The sequence below is a fragment of the Sceloporus undulatus genome, chromosome 1, assembly GCF_019175285.1.
Source record: "Sceloporus undulatus isolate JIND9_A2432 ecotype Alabama chromosome 1, SceUnd_v1.1, whole genome shotgun sequence".
In the NCBI taxonomy this organism is placed as follows: Eukaryota; Metazoa; Chordata; class Lepidosauria; order Squamata; family Phrynosomatidae; genus Sceloporus; species Sceloporus undulatus.
The window spans coordinates 58,479,084-58,495,640 of record NC_056522.1 but is presented as its reverse complement, the minus strand read 5'-3'; the positions used below and the strand labels follow the sequence as shown (position 1 = coordinate 58,495,640).

The 16,557-nt window shown below is 40.9% G+C and overlaps 1 long non-coding RNA gene across 4 annotated transcripts; it reads right to left on the bottom strand.

The window, feature by feature from the left end:
• Nucleotides 1–2,687: 2,687 nt before the first annotated feature.
• On the bottom strand, nt 2,688–13,808 carry LOC121919728. 4 transcript variants are annotated; one of them, XR_006101568.1, is made up of 3 exons: nt 13,005–13,801; nt 4,149–4,321; nt 2,688–3,008 (listed from the first exon to the last, which is right to left on the bottom strand). It is a non-coding gene; the product is annotated as an uncharacterized LOC121919728 (long non-coding RNA). The 4 variants fall into 4 exon arrangements; XR_006101569.1 differs by lacking the exon at nt 13,005–13,801 and adding an exon at nt 8,021–8,097; XR_006101571.1 differs by lacking the exons at nt 2,688–3,008; nt 4,149–4,321 and adding exons at nt 8,113–8,167; nt 11,200–11,342 and having other exon boundaries at nt 13,005–13,808.
• Nucleotides 13,809–16,557: the final 2,749 nt, after the last annotated feature.

Genomic DNA, 16,557 nt, shown 5'->3' with positions numbered 1-16,557 from the left:
CTATCAGGGTTGGCAATATGTCGGATCTCTTCCGAAGGCCATTCCATAATTTAGGGGCGGCAGATGAAAATGCCCTCTGGGCAACCGCCATTAGCCTGGTCGTTCTTGTCTGTAATAAGTTGTGCCCAGAGGACCTAAGCATGTGGAGCAGATTAGTAAACTGGACCCAAGCCATGTAGGGCTTTAAAGGTCATTACCAACACCTTGTACTGTGCCCGGAAACTAATACACAGCCAATGAAGAGATTTTAGTGTTGGTGTTATATGGTCACCTCTGGATTTTCTGGTGACCAGTCTGGCTGCCTAGGTGAAGATCATCCACTAAGGCGACCTTAGCAGTCTCAACTCCATATCCTGTCCTAAAGCCATTTTGAAATGGATCTAGATAATCTGTTTCATTCAAGACTACTTGAAGTTGAAGGACAACAGCCTACTTGATCACTTTGCTCAGAAATGGAAGATGCGAGACTGGCCTGTAGTTACTACTATCCAAGGGATCTAGGGAAGGCTTTTTCAGAAACAGCCTTACTATCGCCTCTTTTAAACATGATGGAAACTGGTCTTCCCTAAGAGATGCATTAATAATATATATCAAAAGAGTCATTATTGCATCTCCACCTTGGACCACCAGCCAAGAAGGGCAAGGATTGAGAGGGCACATCTTCTTCACACTACCAAGGAGCTTGAATAAAGAGAAGCTTAGTTGTCCCAGTCCATATGAAATCTTTGAGAAGACACACTACTACATATAAGGTGTAGCCTTGCCTTTAGGTCCACTTCCATATGATAAGTCTCAGCATTCAGGCATCAGATGGAAGGACTTTCAGATCAGAGCACTGTGTTTCTAGACAAAACTTAGGCCATGTTCCAGGACAGGCCAAAATAAAGCTGCTTCGAGTCACTTTGGAGGTATGGTATTCAATGATGCATGTGTCCTAAGAGTCCAAAAGCGCACCAAAGCCACACTCCAGTTCTAAGGACTGGAATGCAGCTTTGATGCGGCTTTTGGACTCTTAGGATGCATCATTGAAATACCATACCTCCAAAGTGACTCGAAGCAGCTTTATTTTGGCCTGTCTGTAACAGGCCTTACTAGCACATCTTTCATTTCTTTAGCAAGCTTCCCAGAAGAAATGGTTTCATGAGAGAGTTCTCTCCCAGAGTCCTATCAATTCTACAGAAGATTCAGGGCAGTGGAAAAGTTCACATCCTACTTTCTCTGACAGATCTAGGACACAGCAGCTTGTTCTGGGAGTCGTGGATTTCAAGTTTCCTCTTCTTAACGTGTTTTTATCCCATATGCATAATTAATTCAACAAGTTCAGTATTTACAGGGAATGGAACTTTTCATTTTTAGAACATGCACATTCTTACTGAAATGAAGAATCATCATTACCCCTATTTTGGCTAAACTATTTTTAATCTGAATTTTGTTTACATCACACTTTGTTTATATCAGAGGAAAAATATTATTTGTACACATCACACATGTAGTTGACTGATTACAATAATAAAGAAGGGAAGTAAACAGAAAGTAATAGGAACTACAAATGTTTTCTAGCCTCTTTCATTTGTTCACAATTGTGTGACTCTTGGCTCCTCAGATTACTTTGTTCTTAACATCATTAATCAATGATGAGAGATGCCAAGAACCAGTGCACTGAAATCCAGTAAGCTATTGAAGTACATTTTTTAACCTTCTATGGATAGCAAACTATCACTTCTAGTTCTTCAGAAAATTAAACAAAAGCCATTTGAAATGACTCATTATGACAACTTTCATTTTAATGGCTGCTCTTTTTTTTTCTGTGGGTTGCAAAGTAGACACATGGAAGCTTTCAGAAGAAATGGGCAGAAGACTGTTTAACTGATCATCAACAGGGAAGTCTACCAGTTTGCTTGCATCCTTGCAGAATTATAAAAGGAGCCCATATGTACATACAGAAAACAATTTGTTCCCACCAGTTTCCTGTATCAAAACATGTGATATTTCCTCAGAAGGGGAGAACCCTATTGCCAGTCATAGTAGATTTTAGGTTTAATGGGAATCAGTGGAAATGAATAAATCTCTTGATGTTATCACCTAAGCAGAAGCCCCAATCTTTATTCTGAAACCATTGCATACTCTGGTCCTGATTCTTCTAAATCACTTGCAGGAGTAAAGATAGTAAGTGGGGCAATAGTTTGAAAGTCCAGACTTGAAGCTGTAATTTCAGGCCTCCTGCCTCTGAATTCTGTTCAGGAGGAGGAAACTAGAGCCAGAGCACATCCTGATCAGGAAGTTACTTAGGGATGGGACAACAGTGGCAATTATAAAACTGTTTTGTTGGTGCTGACCCACTGTTGATGCAACAAATAATCTATCTCAGCTCTCTCTAATGTATTTAGATAGCTGTCTTGCTCTTAAGAAAAATTTACCCCTAGATCTAATTGGAAAAAAATCCCTATCTCCCATGCAGAAAACTGGGATTTTGATCTGTCCACTGCCTTATCAGTCCTTATCACAGATCTGGGCAATTTGGGGACTAGTACAGGCATTGCAGATTTTAGCACCCAGTGCATAATAATGTCCACTGAGAAGACATGGGTAGCCTTATTGTGAATTTTCTGCCAGTTTAAGTATAATAATAATAGTAATAATAATATTTAAATAAACTATATACATTTTTATTTCTTACCTGCCTCTCTTCAAGGCTCAAGGTGCGGTATAACATAGACTAAAACATATAAAATCATTTAAATACTGAAAAAACATTGTTAAAACAGTTAAAATACATAAACATAAGGCACATTAAAATTATCCAGCATAAATTAAAATATCCTAGTTTAAAATTCATAGTTTAAAAATGAGTAGGTAGGCTTGCTGGAAGAGATAGGTCTTTAATGCGCTTTTAAATTCAGACAGCATATATAGTTTTTGAATTTGTCCTGGTGGCTCATTCCATAGGTTTTTGTATTTTGTGGTTTTTAACTATTTTTAAACTGTTGTCAGCTGCTTTGAGTCCCAATCTAGGATAAAGGCAGAATGTAAATAAATATAACAACAACAACAACAACAACAACAACAGAAAGGCAATAAGTTGTCTACCCCAGTTGTATCCAATAGCTATCTTGTCTTAGCAGCCAAAGAAAAGTCCTCTGGGTGACAGTTGCCAGTCTAGTTCTGGCCAGTTGAAATAGATGTCTCTCAGAGGACTTGAGCACATTATATTGAAAAAGGAAATCCCATACATCATGGACCCAAACGATGTAGGGCTTTAAAGGTAATAACCATCACTTTGTACTTTGCCCAGAAACTAGGGATATTACTACATGTGGCTTTTAAAGTGTGATTACATCAGGAATAACCAGCCAAGAGGGACAGGGATTGAAAAAACAAGTGACCTACCCTATTTGCCCCATGTAAGCCAAGGGACCACTGTACTCAAATTGAAAACAAATGGAAATACAGTGGGCACTCGGTATCTGCAGACTTGCTATCCATGGCTTTGAGCATCCACAGAAGGCAAGGCCACGTTGTCCCCAGTGGTGGCATAAACACATGGCCATGCCACCATTAGTGACAGCTTCTGTTGTCCCCAGTGGAAGTGCATGTGCATGGCCACACCACCATTGGGGACAACACAGGCTTGAGCATCCATGGATTTTAGTATCTTGGGGGGGGGGGTCTGATCTCCTGCAGATACCAAGGACCCACTGTGCAAATTAATAAGAGCCTAAAGTTTCTGCACTAGAGGGTTAGGCCCTCTGTAGTTTGTTGTTTTGTGCTTTCAAGTCATTGGGTTATCATGGTTGAGCAAGGATTTGAACCCTGATCTCCACAGTCATAATCCAATACTGGCTCCTAATGAGCATGTATTTGACAACAAATAGTGCCCAATGAAGGCAGCAGAGAGAGAGAGAGAGAGAGAGAGAGAGCACATGCCAGATGGATGGACTCAATCAGAAAGCTATGAGCCTAGTCCTGGACTTGCAGGACCTCAGCAAAGCAGTAGCGTCTTGGAGAAGTCTTTGCATACATAGAAGTCTTGGAGAAGTCTCATCCACAAGACAGCCATGAGTCGAGGTCGATTTGAGGGTGGTTAACAACAACAAAAATATTTCCCCTCTGAACACATTAGGGAGGGTGTCTGCACTATAAACACTTACCCATTTTTTTACCAGTTTAAGTGGACCCCCTCACCACACGCACACAGACAAATGTTGAGACTGCCATGTAAAGTGGTGCGCAGCATCATGTGGACACCACACCCCGATGTTGAACTTTTTTCTTTCTCTTTCCTTCTCTTTCTGCTTCTCCTCCATCTTTTTGGTAGAGGTACCTTTCAGTTAACAAACACATTTTATAAGAAACATACAAAAGAGTAAGATTTTTGCTTTTAAAAAGATATTTCTTAACCTATTTGAACAAATAACAACCTAATGGTAAATGTAGTTTAGAAGAATGGCACTTCCCCAAAACACCATTTAACAGGATTATTCAAATACTGGAATGTTCAGACTTGGTTTTACAAACAGTGATCAACAATGAATTTGCTCTGAGGGGTCAAATGTATTGTATGCCATTGGCTTATTTGATGGACAAGCTACAGACAGAGTTGTCCAGTGAAAGAAACAGGCCTTTAAACAACACACACACACAAAACTGCAAAGCTCTGCATAAATCCTCTTTCCCTTTTGAATGCTTACAGACCCATACAGCATGCTTCATGCTGACTGCATATGTCAACTTCTACTCCAAAAATATTAATCTCCCAATAGCCAGTATATTGTTAAGCCTTTGGGGGAATTCTTGTGAGTACCTTTGGCTGACAAAGCACTATTTTCACTTAGGATTCAATATTTTATGCCGCAGCATGTGAACCACAGGTGTTCGACTGTATACGTTAATTTAGAAGGGGGGCTTTAATGGAAGTGGTATAACACCATATAGAATAAAACTTCTTCCAGGTTTTAAAATGTCCCAGAAGACCAGATATATTTGCTGTGATTATGTTTATCTGGGGTCTTATCTTGTCTCAGGCTGCTGTCACACTGTAGAAATGAAGCAGTTTGATACCACTTTAACTTCTATGGCTCAATGCTATGGAATGCTGGAATTTCTAGTTTGGTGGGGCACCAAAAGTCTCTAACAGAGAAGGCTAAATATCTCACAAAACTATAAATCTCTGAATTCTATAGCCCTGGGCCCTGGCAATTAAAGCAGTATCAAACTGCTTTATTTCTACAGTGTGGATATATCCTCAGAAAAGTAACAACAGTCTTTAAGAAATTCAAAATAAACACACAAGATTCTGCCCCTTTACTTTTAAGATCACATAATACATTACACTAGCTATGGAATAATTTTTGTGTTTGCATGCATAGGATTGTACTGTATGATGACCCTGACTCAGCAATGCCTCAGTAACTTTGCATTTACTTGCATAAACTGGAGCACTTATTTTTAATCCTGAAATCCCTGTACATTTCCCAAAATCCTGTTTCAAATGAGGCCTTCTATAAAAGAAGACACCCCAGATGGAGTGGGTTGGTAAAAGCAGCAAAAGTGCTTCCTACTAAGACAAGATAGCTATTGGATACAACTGGGGTAGACAACTTATTGCCTTCCTGATGTTGTGGTTGTTATTATTAGTATTATATTTATTTACATTCTGCCTTTATCCCAGATCGGGACTCAAAGCAGCTGACAACAGTTACAAATTAGTTAAAAACCACAAAATACAAAAAGTTAAAAAAAAGGAAAAGGAAAAAAAGAATAAAACCAAATTAAAACATATAACGCACACACACCAGCACAGCAACTAGCAATATCAGTACATTGTGTAAGATGGGCCTTATATCATTTCCTATTAAATGCCTGTTGGAATAAAAAAGTCTTTGCTTATGGTGCCAGTCTAATCTTTCTGGGAAGGGAGTTCCAGGGCCTGGGCACAGCCACTGAAAAGCTCTGTTCCCACCAGATGTAACTGTGGGAGTGTTGGGACAGAGAGAGGAACCACCACAGCAGATCTTGGAGCATGGGCCGGTTGATAAGGGAGAATATGGTCCATCAAACAACCTGGACTTGAGCCTTGTAGGGCTTTAATCAGAACTTGTTGGGCTCCTACTATCTATATCAACAGATACTGTACATACCCCTAGTACCTAGTCAGCATAGACAAGAATAAGGAATGGTGGGAACTGCAACTGAATAACATATACAGTGGGCCGTTGGGGTTTGGTTCCACGACCCCCCATGGATACCAAATACTGTGAATGCTCAAGTCCCATTAAATACAATGGCACTGTAAAATGTTGGCCCTTATATAAAATGGCAAAATCAAGGTTTGCTTATTTTAAAAATATTTTCAAGTCGTGGATGCTTAAATCCATGGAGAAGAAATCTGTGGATAAGGAGGGCCAACTGTAGAAGCCTACAAGTTGAATTCCTTTGGATACTATCCATACACTATAAATACTCTTCCCTGTTCATTTCTTCTCATGGTACTTTGGCACCTTCTAAGTACTTTGGCAGGCTACAAATCCTTGAAAGTGGTATGAAACCCATTAAATAGACATACAGTGGTACCCCGGGATACGAATTACCCAGCTTACGAATTTTTCGGGATACGAAAAAATCCCATAGGGATTTATTGTTTCGGCTTACGAAGGTTTTTTCGGGTTACGAAAAAACCTCGGCGCTATGCCGCCACCGGAGGGCAGCAGAGAGCTATTTTTTTCCATTAGCGCCTATGGCAATTCAGGTTACGAAGGTTTTTCGGGTTACGAAATTAGCCGCGGAACGAATTAATTTCGTAACCCGAGGTACCACTGTACCTAATAAGTGTAGCAGAGCAATGCTATTTTTCACTTACACCCCTCAGAGGATCAGGCCTTTTTTCTAATCCCTGGTTGACACCAAAGGTACCTAGCAGAGGTAGCCTATAAGAATACACACACACCTATCTACATTTTTGTAGGTATGCAAGTGGTAACAGTTGAATTTTCTCCCCTCCCCTATTGCTAATACTTGGAATTATAATTCCAAGGAAATAATTCAAGATAGACCAGGTAGACCAATCTCACAAGTCAAGAGAGAATTCTGTAAACAGGGATGAGTTGTTTTTTTTAAAATATATATAAACTGACAAAAGTGATACGCTTAGCTGATTTTGAACTGAGATGGAAAGAGTTTTTCTGTTCTTAGTAAAAAGCTATAAAAAGAGCTAACATCAAAGGCCCAGGCTGCTGTTCTTGCTTTTTCAGATTTATATATAATTATAAAAGATTACACTTTTTCACAGTTTTAGAAGAGGAGCTCCCTCAAGTGATGAAATGTCTGTTTGCCACTGCATGTGTTTTGCTTTATGGCTGGTGATTAGGAGGTAATGCTAGCTTAATTGGCAGGTTTGATTGCTAAGGAATCTGAGGAAAATCACATGGTGGGAAGGAAAAAAGGATTAATCATAGGGAAATATACATTTTCCTTAAATTCTGAGCTCACATTGATGAACTTCAGATTACTTCTTGTTCCTTACCCTGGTGTTTCGGTTCTGCCTGAACATTCTGGTACCTATTTGGGTTGTCCCAGGAAAAATAAGATGTTCACAAATATATTGGAATGTATGTCCCTAGTATCTATAAGTACAGTATGTGGCTTATTTGGAAATAGCTGTGTTTACTTAGGTGTCATCTTTACTAGAGCTACTTCCAAGGTGGTGGTAGGGGCTATTTGTTGTGGTTGGAACAGATTTCCATCCTAACAAGGACAAGAAGTGAGCTGCAATGGCATAAGTCTTACACCATTTACACCATCACAATTCACTAACAGGATGCCAGCCATGATTTTGTTGATAAATCCCATGATATATTTGTACTCCAACAGAAAGGACAGTTTTGAAGTTCAGCAAGAGGCTGAACACAAAATTCCTTTAGGACTCATTCCCATTAGAGGAATGACTCGATTTTTTATCCAGCTTGGCTGCGTGTCAGAAATCGATCCCAAAAGGTCCCTCGTCCCCACTACAAGCAAGAATTACCTTACTCCAGAGTAAGCGTGGGCTTTTTGGCATGATTCTTCCCATTTGTTTTCCAGGTGTTAACCATTTGAAGGCAGAACTGGAGGAGGGGGGGGGGGGGGGGAGGGAGAAACCCCCAAGTTGGGGATGGAGGAGGGGGAAGAAGCCCTGGGAAGAAGGGAGAAATCGAGTATGTGCTCAGTTTAATTTTTAAAAAAAGTATAAAGGCAGCACTGATGGGAGAAAAATGGTGGATCTGTCATAAACTGAGGAGGGATGGTAAACACCCCTCTGCCATTTGTCCCTCCCCTCCTGAATGCTGAGATTCCAATCTGTCATTCCCAACTATTTGACTCACTTCAGGATCAATTCCTGTGAAAAGAATTACAAAAAATCCAGTATCAAGTAACCCCGGGATATTTGTGTTTGCCCCGCTTCTTTCCTCCTGAAATCGATCCAATGAGGATCAGAAGCAGGTTCAAATGGAAACGAGAGTAGTTTGCCCCAAATCCTGCTTCGGAGCAAACTGCAATGGGAATGAGCCTTTAGTTAAATATTACAAGTTCTTTCTGCAGTGGTGTAAAAATTCTATTGTAGGTTTGTTATTTTTCAGTTTTGGAGGGGCTTTTTCGATCTATGACAGCAGGGGTCCATTTGGAAGACAATCTGGAGCTTCCCAGGTTCAAACAATAGCCACTGGGCTCTGAAGAGAAATATTATAAAACCATCCTCCTGAAAAGGGGTAGTCTGTACTGCCCATATGTGATAAATCTAGTAGCTAGCAAGAGCCTGCAACATCGGCAAAAGTAAAACTCAGGTAGGGAAGGTGTGGCTTCCCAGGTATATGTTGTTGAATTCCAACTCCCATCAGCCCCAGCCAGCATGTCGAGCGGTCCTGAACTTGCCGGCCACAGGTTCCCCATCCCTGCCATAAAGCAGTGTCAACATCTGAAGAATGAAGGTTGTGAACATACTGAAACAAGTCACTTTTAAAATTGTGCAGTACTTTGTGCAGTAGGAGGAACTACTACAACAAAACTGAAAATTAAAGCTCCACGTCTAAACATGATTTTTCCCCCAAACCTTTTGTCTGTTCTCTTTTTGGATTCTTGTTGTAGAGTTTTTACTAGAAATAACCTGAGAGTTATACTACTTAAATTATCTTTTTCCTGTTTTTCACTAAGAATTTCAGTGTGAATGAGATGAAATTAAATAGATGTATAATTCAACAAACTGTATTTGACAAATGAAAAGAGAAACATCTCATCTTCTAAGCAATTTATTTTACAGGTCAAACCTCAGAGTTGCCTTTAAACAGCTTTTAAATCTTCCTCAATGGTAAAATTATTTCAAGGTTTAAAAATGCCTCTCTCATTATGTGTAAACTAAAAATACTTTTTTCCCCGGGGTCATATATTCTTTTTGAGGCTGTTTCCTCAAGAGATCCGGGATTAAATGATGGTTGGTTGTGGTTGTAACATTTGCATTTCATACAATGTATGTTTAGTTTCTAGTCCTGGTCTGCAAGCCATCAGACATGCCTTACATGTTCTACAGTGTCATTTCTGATATGTGGCATTGGTTCCCAAGGGATGATTCACCTGGGCTTGCTGGATCAGCTGTTGCTAGGAAACTACAGATACAGTTTTCAGTAATGGTTTCTACAGAATCTGATCTCAAAGCATTTCCTTCCTCCAGAGTTTTAGTACCACATCAGCGCTTGACTGGTCCAGTAAGTCTGTTGGACAACATCACACATTCCCTATATATAACCAATACCTCTAGCTTTGTCTCATCTGATATAAATATTTTCTTTTTGTTAGTCATTTTAAATTCAGGTGTTTTCCAGCCTCCACATCTTGGCTCAGTTGCTATCCAATGTTTTTCCCAGAGCAGGGAATAAAAAAAACCCATTCTGTCCTCTATTAATTGGACATACATTTGTTTGTTTTGGTTGAATGAAAACACAGGAAGATTCATTGGCTTCTTGAAAATTACTTTGTGTGATTTCAACGTAGGTCAATAAATTAGGGGCTTTCTTCTACTCCCCCCTCCCCCAATTCAGCTAAGCAAAAAAGACATACAATGGCATGGCTGTCAGATTCCTTCTATACCAGCCCAGCCACATCAAGTTTTCTGACCAATACAATACCAAGCCTGCAAAGTAGAATTGCCATATACACCCCAACAATCCACTAAATCTGAGTCAGGGGAGCCCATGCCTGCACAAAACTCCTAAGATTCAAACAGTTAAGGACCTAAAGCATTACCTTCTTGTGTAGAAACTTAGACCACCTCCAGACTTGCCAAAAATCTTAGGATTTGGCAGAAGTTGTACTTATACATATTGGGATTTTTTTAAAAAAAAACACACACACACATCCATACAACATACTTCCTCTTGCAGGCTATTTTTGTGAATTTCCAGGGATAGCTGCAGTTTTTTAAAATCAGGATAGGGGTTGGATTTATTTCCCCTGTCCTGGGAGTTTCTGATACAGGTATATTCCAGCATCTGTATCCATTGCCTCAGTTCCTTCTGTATTTCTGATGATGTGCTAAATGGGGGTATGGCCCCCCCCCCCCCCCCCCAATATCTTTCAAGAGGCCAATCCTGGTGCTACCTAAACACTGATACTTTTGCAAAGGGAAAGCTTGACAGGCTTTATCCTCATCCTGACTCTATGAATGAAGAAGGATGGGAAAGCTGGACCTTTGAGCTATGTTAAGGCTCTCACTTCCTATGGAGGGAGTGGAAGGCATCTTCTAAAAACATGCTAAATATATTGCCTAGTTTCACCTCCTCTCATCAAAAAACCACAGTCCTACAATAAGGAAGTGATATTAAAGGACAGCTGGGAAGGTGGCTGCTGTCAGCTCCCTGGCCTCTGTTAATCTCAAGTGGCTGGTTCACTCTGTTTCATATTAGGCCTGGTCTTAGATCAAAGATAGACTAAAATAGGATGTTCAAATAAAGGTACTTCTTGAAATAAGATGTATTTTGTAATGTCAGCTTTATCCCAATTTAGGGCCAGAACAGACAAGCAAAAAAAACACACAAAAACAACAAAAAAAACAGCTTCCGGCAGCACGGTTATCCGGGAAAGCTGCCAACAGACAGCTGATAAGAGTGTGCCAGGCAAAGGTAAACAAAAGCAAGGCTTTACAGCAGCAAACACACAGTTCTGAAAGCACAATACCAGTCCAGTGTCCGATAGAGCCAGTCCAGGGTCCAGGGTTCCAGAGGACAGTTCCACAAGTCCAGTCCATGGTCAAGAGTGCCAGAGAGTAGGTCAACGAGTCCGGTCCAAGGTCTAGGAAGCAAGGAGTCTGGCAACAAAGTCTGAGGGAGTCAGAGAGAGCAGCTTTCACCAAAGGAATGCAGATAGACTCTGACAAAGAGGCTTGGCATCTTCCAGGTGTTTGTACCAAGCCAGCTCCTTATCGCAGCTGCTGGGTGATTAATGAGCGTTTCTCAGCTAACCTTCAGGAACGCCAAAGGCATGCCCTTTCAGTCCTTCTTTGGCTGAAGGTTGATATCTCAGTATCTTCTTCCTCTATATCTCCCTTGCTTGGAACCTTTGCTAGGGAAAGCCTGGGCTGCTGAGCCATAGGGTCCACTGGAGGTGATCAAACAGGGCTAGGGCCTGGCTGAGCCAACTCTCCAGGAGTTGGGAGAGCAGAGCTGGGAGCTGGCTCAGCCTCAGGTTCCCCCTGCACCTGAGGGGCCAAGTCCTCCTCATCGTCCTCCTCGTCGTCTTCATGACTGGCCATGACAACAGCGTTTAGATGCCACACACTGTAGGAGCTCCAAAAAATTGCAGTGCCAGCCGAAAGGGTACCTTTTTTCTCATGCAAAGAGGAGCAGCATTTTGCAGCTTCTTTTTGCACTGGAAAAATGCCAAATTGGGGCTGCAGCATGTGGTTGCCACGGCCCCAATCTGGCAATCAAAGGGCCAGCATCAAGCCACCCTTTAGGGCCATCTGTTTCGGCCTGGGTCATGCTTAGAGCTGGCTACTGAGATCATATGACTTCCTTTGTGTGTGTATGTGCCTTCAAATCATTTGTTGACTTATGGTGAATCCATGAATTTCAGTTTTCTTAGGCAAGAAATACTCAGGGCTGACCCTGCTTAGCTTTCAAGGTCAGATGGGATTTGGTGCCCTTAAAGTATTTAGGCCAATAGCCAGAAGTAATTTGTGTCATTGATTTCAGTGGATCTAACCGAAGCATGTCTACATGGCTGTGGATTCAGGGATGGCAAAATTAGGGCATTGACACCACCCCGCAATAAGACCTCTTCACCCAAATGAAATTTTCTTTCACTCCCCAAATTTTTTAGTATTATGAAGAGTGAGACTTTGAAAATCATTGTCACCTAGCACTCTTACATTTGCTGTGTTCACATTCTCTTGGTAATGCCTAAACTGTATTTCTAAAGTTTTAGTTTATTGCCATGCTAGAAATGTGCTTTTATTTTGCCCCCTCTATAGCTTTTCCTGTAGCCACTGTTCAACTCAGTATCTGTATGCCAAGTGTATGTATGCATTATTTATCCCCAGCGGAAAAACAACTTGATCCAGCCCTGCTCCTGCAACTAATATTATTATAGCCTGATTCTATGCATATTAAATCAGAGGTGCCATTGAGATCAGTGAGAACAGCTTGCAAATAAGTATGCACAAGACCACAGTCTTTGGTCTGGAAGGCGCATTTCTGGGCAAAGCATATGTTTTGACCGTCTGACCAGTCCGGCACAGTTCTTAATTTTTTTAATGGCTTAATACAAAACGTTATCCATCTCTTGAGCTAAGAGATTTTTTGGAGCAAGAAAACACATGCACATTTCAAAAGTTTTACAAGAGAGCTTTGCTTTCCTAATGACATAAAGATAAGATTGCTCCATTTTGTTTTGGAAACATTGCAATGTAATAAAGATATTCTGAGTGCAAATAATCAGGAGTGTGTTTAATATAGCTCAAATGTGCAAGTAAAAGTCCTTACCTTAGTTTAAAGCCAAGTGCTTAGTCGTGTCCAAGAAAATCAATTTGTAAGATTTCACAGAGAAACCTTTGTCCTTTTGCATTTCAAGGAAAGGAAGTATTGTAGCTCTAACACATATGCATGCTTGAAAATGAAATGGCATCCAGAAGGTAATCAGTAATAAGAGCAAATGGAGCATGGTGACCTGCTGTGAGAGCAGCTGCCCCAGCCATCATTTTGTCCACAACCCCTCTGCCTGAATAATTTCCAAGACAGAAAACACCTTGGGGAAAGAAAAGTAATAAATAGGCCCAAGAGTGAGGTGTTTATGGCCAAGTAATTCCTTGCTACAACTCCATGGATGCAAAAACTCTGGATGAAAATCAGAGAAGGTTGGCTGCTCTGCCCCAAAGACAGAACATGTTGGGACTTGGAAAACAAATGCAGTGAAGTATTTTCCATCCTACTTCTTTCAGCCCCCAAATCCTAAAGCTCCATGCTTATATCAAGGATAAAGTGTGCCTTGCTGTTACCTTGTTGTAGTACAGCATACCTTAGTACTAGCTCATCTTCACTTTTTATCTCTGCTACTTCACATATAGTGCCATTACTCTGGCAATCAGCCATAGAATCTGGCATTCCAGCTAATCTTACTCAGGCAACCTTATGCATGCCATCTTTTAAAACCTCTGAAATCTCAGGGGTTTAAGGGTTATATCAAGGATGCTGGGATTATTTTGAGGGGGGGCAGGGAAACTCAACCTTGGCAGGAGCATTGTTAAATGTTTTTCCTCCTTGCAAGAATCTTTTCCCAAAACAATGAAAACTCAGAATACGTTCCATTTAAATCCTCTTCCACCTCTTTCTCTAAATGAAGTAGGTAACAATCTGGCTGCATATCCAGGGGTAGCCATGTTGGCCAATCAGCAAAGTACAGTTGGCCCTTCATATCCACAATAGATCTGTTCCACTTCCACCCCCCCCCCCCCCCCCCAGATAAGAAAAAGCATGGGGCCTCAAGTCCTATTGCCCTAATAGTAGTGTGACATATGCATGGCCACTAGTGCAGCCATGTGCACACACTGCCATTGAGAACAATAGGCTTGCTGGCCATGGATGCTCAGATCTAGAGATGACAAGCCTGCAGATGGTGAGAACCCACTGTACCATAACATTCAAAGTCCACAAGACAGTGATGCCTTTATGAGACCAAACAAAATGCACATTATACATGTTGAAAGCTTTTGAAGCTCCACTGGCTTCTTCATCAGACAAAAGGTGTTAAAATCATACAGGAGAAAGGAAAAAAAGTGAAAATGTTTGTCATAGGCCTGCATTTTGTCAAGATGTTGTGGTTGTTGTCCTCAGTTCAGATATAATGGGAGGGTAGGGTTGCCATAACCCGGTGGCCCCCGTGTCATTCACGGTTTCAGGGGGCCCCTCCCGGTCCCGGTCCAGTTTGGGCCCCCACCCGTGCCTTGTTCCCGGTTTGGGGGCCCGCTCCGGCCATTGCCGCTGCTGCTAATGCGGCTGCTGCGGCGCCAACCCACCTCCTCCTCTGGCTCCGCCTTCCTCCTCTTCCTCGGCGGGCGGCAGAAGCGCCGCCGCCACCGCGCCCCCACTGGGAGGGCTTGCGCGCCACCCAGGCCTCAGCAGGGGCCAGTGGCAGCGCGCACGCCTGCCCTATTCCCTTCACGCGCGCCCACGCGCCTGCCCCACTTTCCTCCCCCCCGCGTGCGCCTGCCTCACTTTCCTCCCCCCCGCGCGCCTGCCCCGGTTCCCTCCGCGTGTGTGCGCGCGCCTGCCCTGCTTACCTCCGCGCGCTCGCGCGCCAGCCATCAAAAAGAGGAGGAGGAAGGAGCCGGAGGAAGGGTGCCTGAAGGCCAGGGCAGAATTGGGCCAGAGAAGGAGGAGGAGGAGAGCTGAGTCAGTGGCCATTAGGTCTGCCTTGGTACTTTGGGGTTTCTAAATTATATTTAAAAATATAAAATACTTATTTAATTTAATTTAATTTAATTTTTATTATTGCTTTTTATTTTTTATTTTATTATTTTATTATTGCTTGTTTTTATTTTATTTCATTAATTTTTATTATTGCTTGTTTTTATTTTATTTCATTAATTTTTATTATGGCTTGTGTTTTATTTTAAGATCCCATTAATGTTATTCTTGCTTGTTTTTGTATTTAGTTCATTCATTTTTCTTATGCTTGTTTTTTTTGTTGTTTTATTTTATTAATTTTTATTATTGCTTGTTTTTTATTTTATTACATTAATTTTTATTATTAAATATATACACCCCTGCCTTGTTTTTTATTTATTTTTTCATTATTTTTTATTATTAAATATATGCAAGTGCATTTTCTGTGTATTTATGGCGCTTTGAATGCTAACAAGTCTGCCTTTCTTGCACAATTATAGTGATGATGATGATGATGATGATGATGATGATGATGATGATGATGATGATGATGATGATGATGGTGGTGGTGGTGGTGATATTGATATCAACAAGCCTCTGAGGCACGGCCAATGTAACTTGCTGTGATTTTTACAAACTCATGCGCAGTGAAGAAAAACCACAGTCCCTTGACCAAGTACACACTTCTGAGAAGTAAAGTTGAACCCGAGGGCAAATACATTTCTGCCATCTGTCTAAGAATAATGCCAAAATGTCCTCCATTTTGATCATGCCTAAAAACATGCATTTATATTAAAAAAAAAATTAAAAACCTCAATTTTTGCGCGTCCTCAATTTTTATAAAAATGTGTCCTACATTTGAAAGTGTTGCCCTACATTTGTCCTACATTTGTCCCGATTTGGAGGTCCTCACTTATGGCAACCCTATGGGAGGGTATTCTGAATGCAGTGACAGCAATGAAAAAATAATAAGTGAAGCATTACAAATTTGAGTAAATAAAAGTAAAAATAACTCTTAACTATAAATACTCTTACAAACAGTATGTATACTTACAAATCTCCTTCATATGTTCAATGTAGCATACTCCTAAGTAATTGTGCTTAACAAACTGTAAGCCACTCTGATAGCCTTGGCTGAAGAGTGGAGTATAAATAAATAATAATAATTATTATTATTAGATGTCATGCAAAATTTGTTATTCCTGGGAGGGCTCAATGACAATATTTTTAGTACGAATATTTTTAGTACTTGGTCACTTCGTGCTGTTCTGATAATTCTGGAGGGGGCTCAACTGCATACTTGTCTTGGTAGTCCAATTTTGGCTAATCATTGGGGTTGGGGGTCTCAGCTCTTTAGCCTAGTTTTAGATCCTTTTCCAGGATCTCTGGTTTACATGCTTCTGTGATTTTGGAATTTGAGGGGTATTGTTGTACTGTACTTCAGAAAGCAAGAAACAAACTTATGATTTCCTATGACTTCTCCCATATTTATTTTGCCCCAATAGATATATTATTGTTGCTGCTGTTGCTGTTGTTTTATGGTATTTATACCCCGCCCTTCAGCCCTAAAGGCTATCAGAGCAGCTTACAATTATTATTTTTAATTAGACAGTTCTCTGCCCTCAGGCTTACAATCTAAAAGACATGACACAAA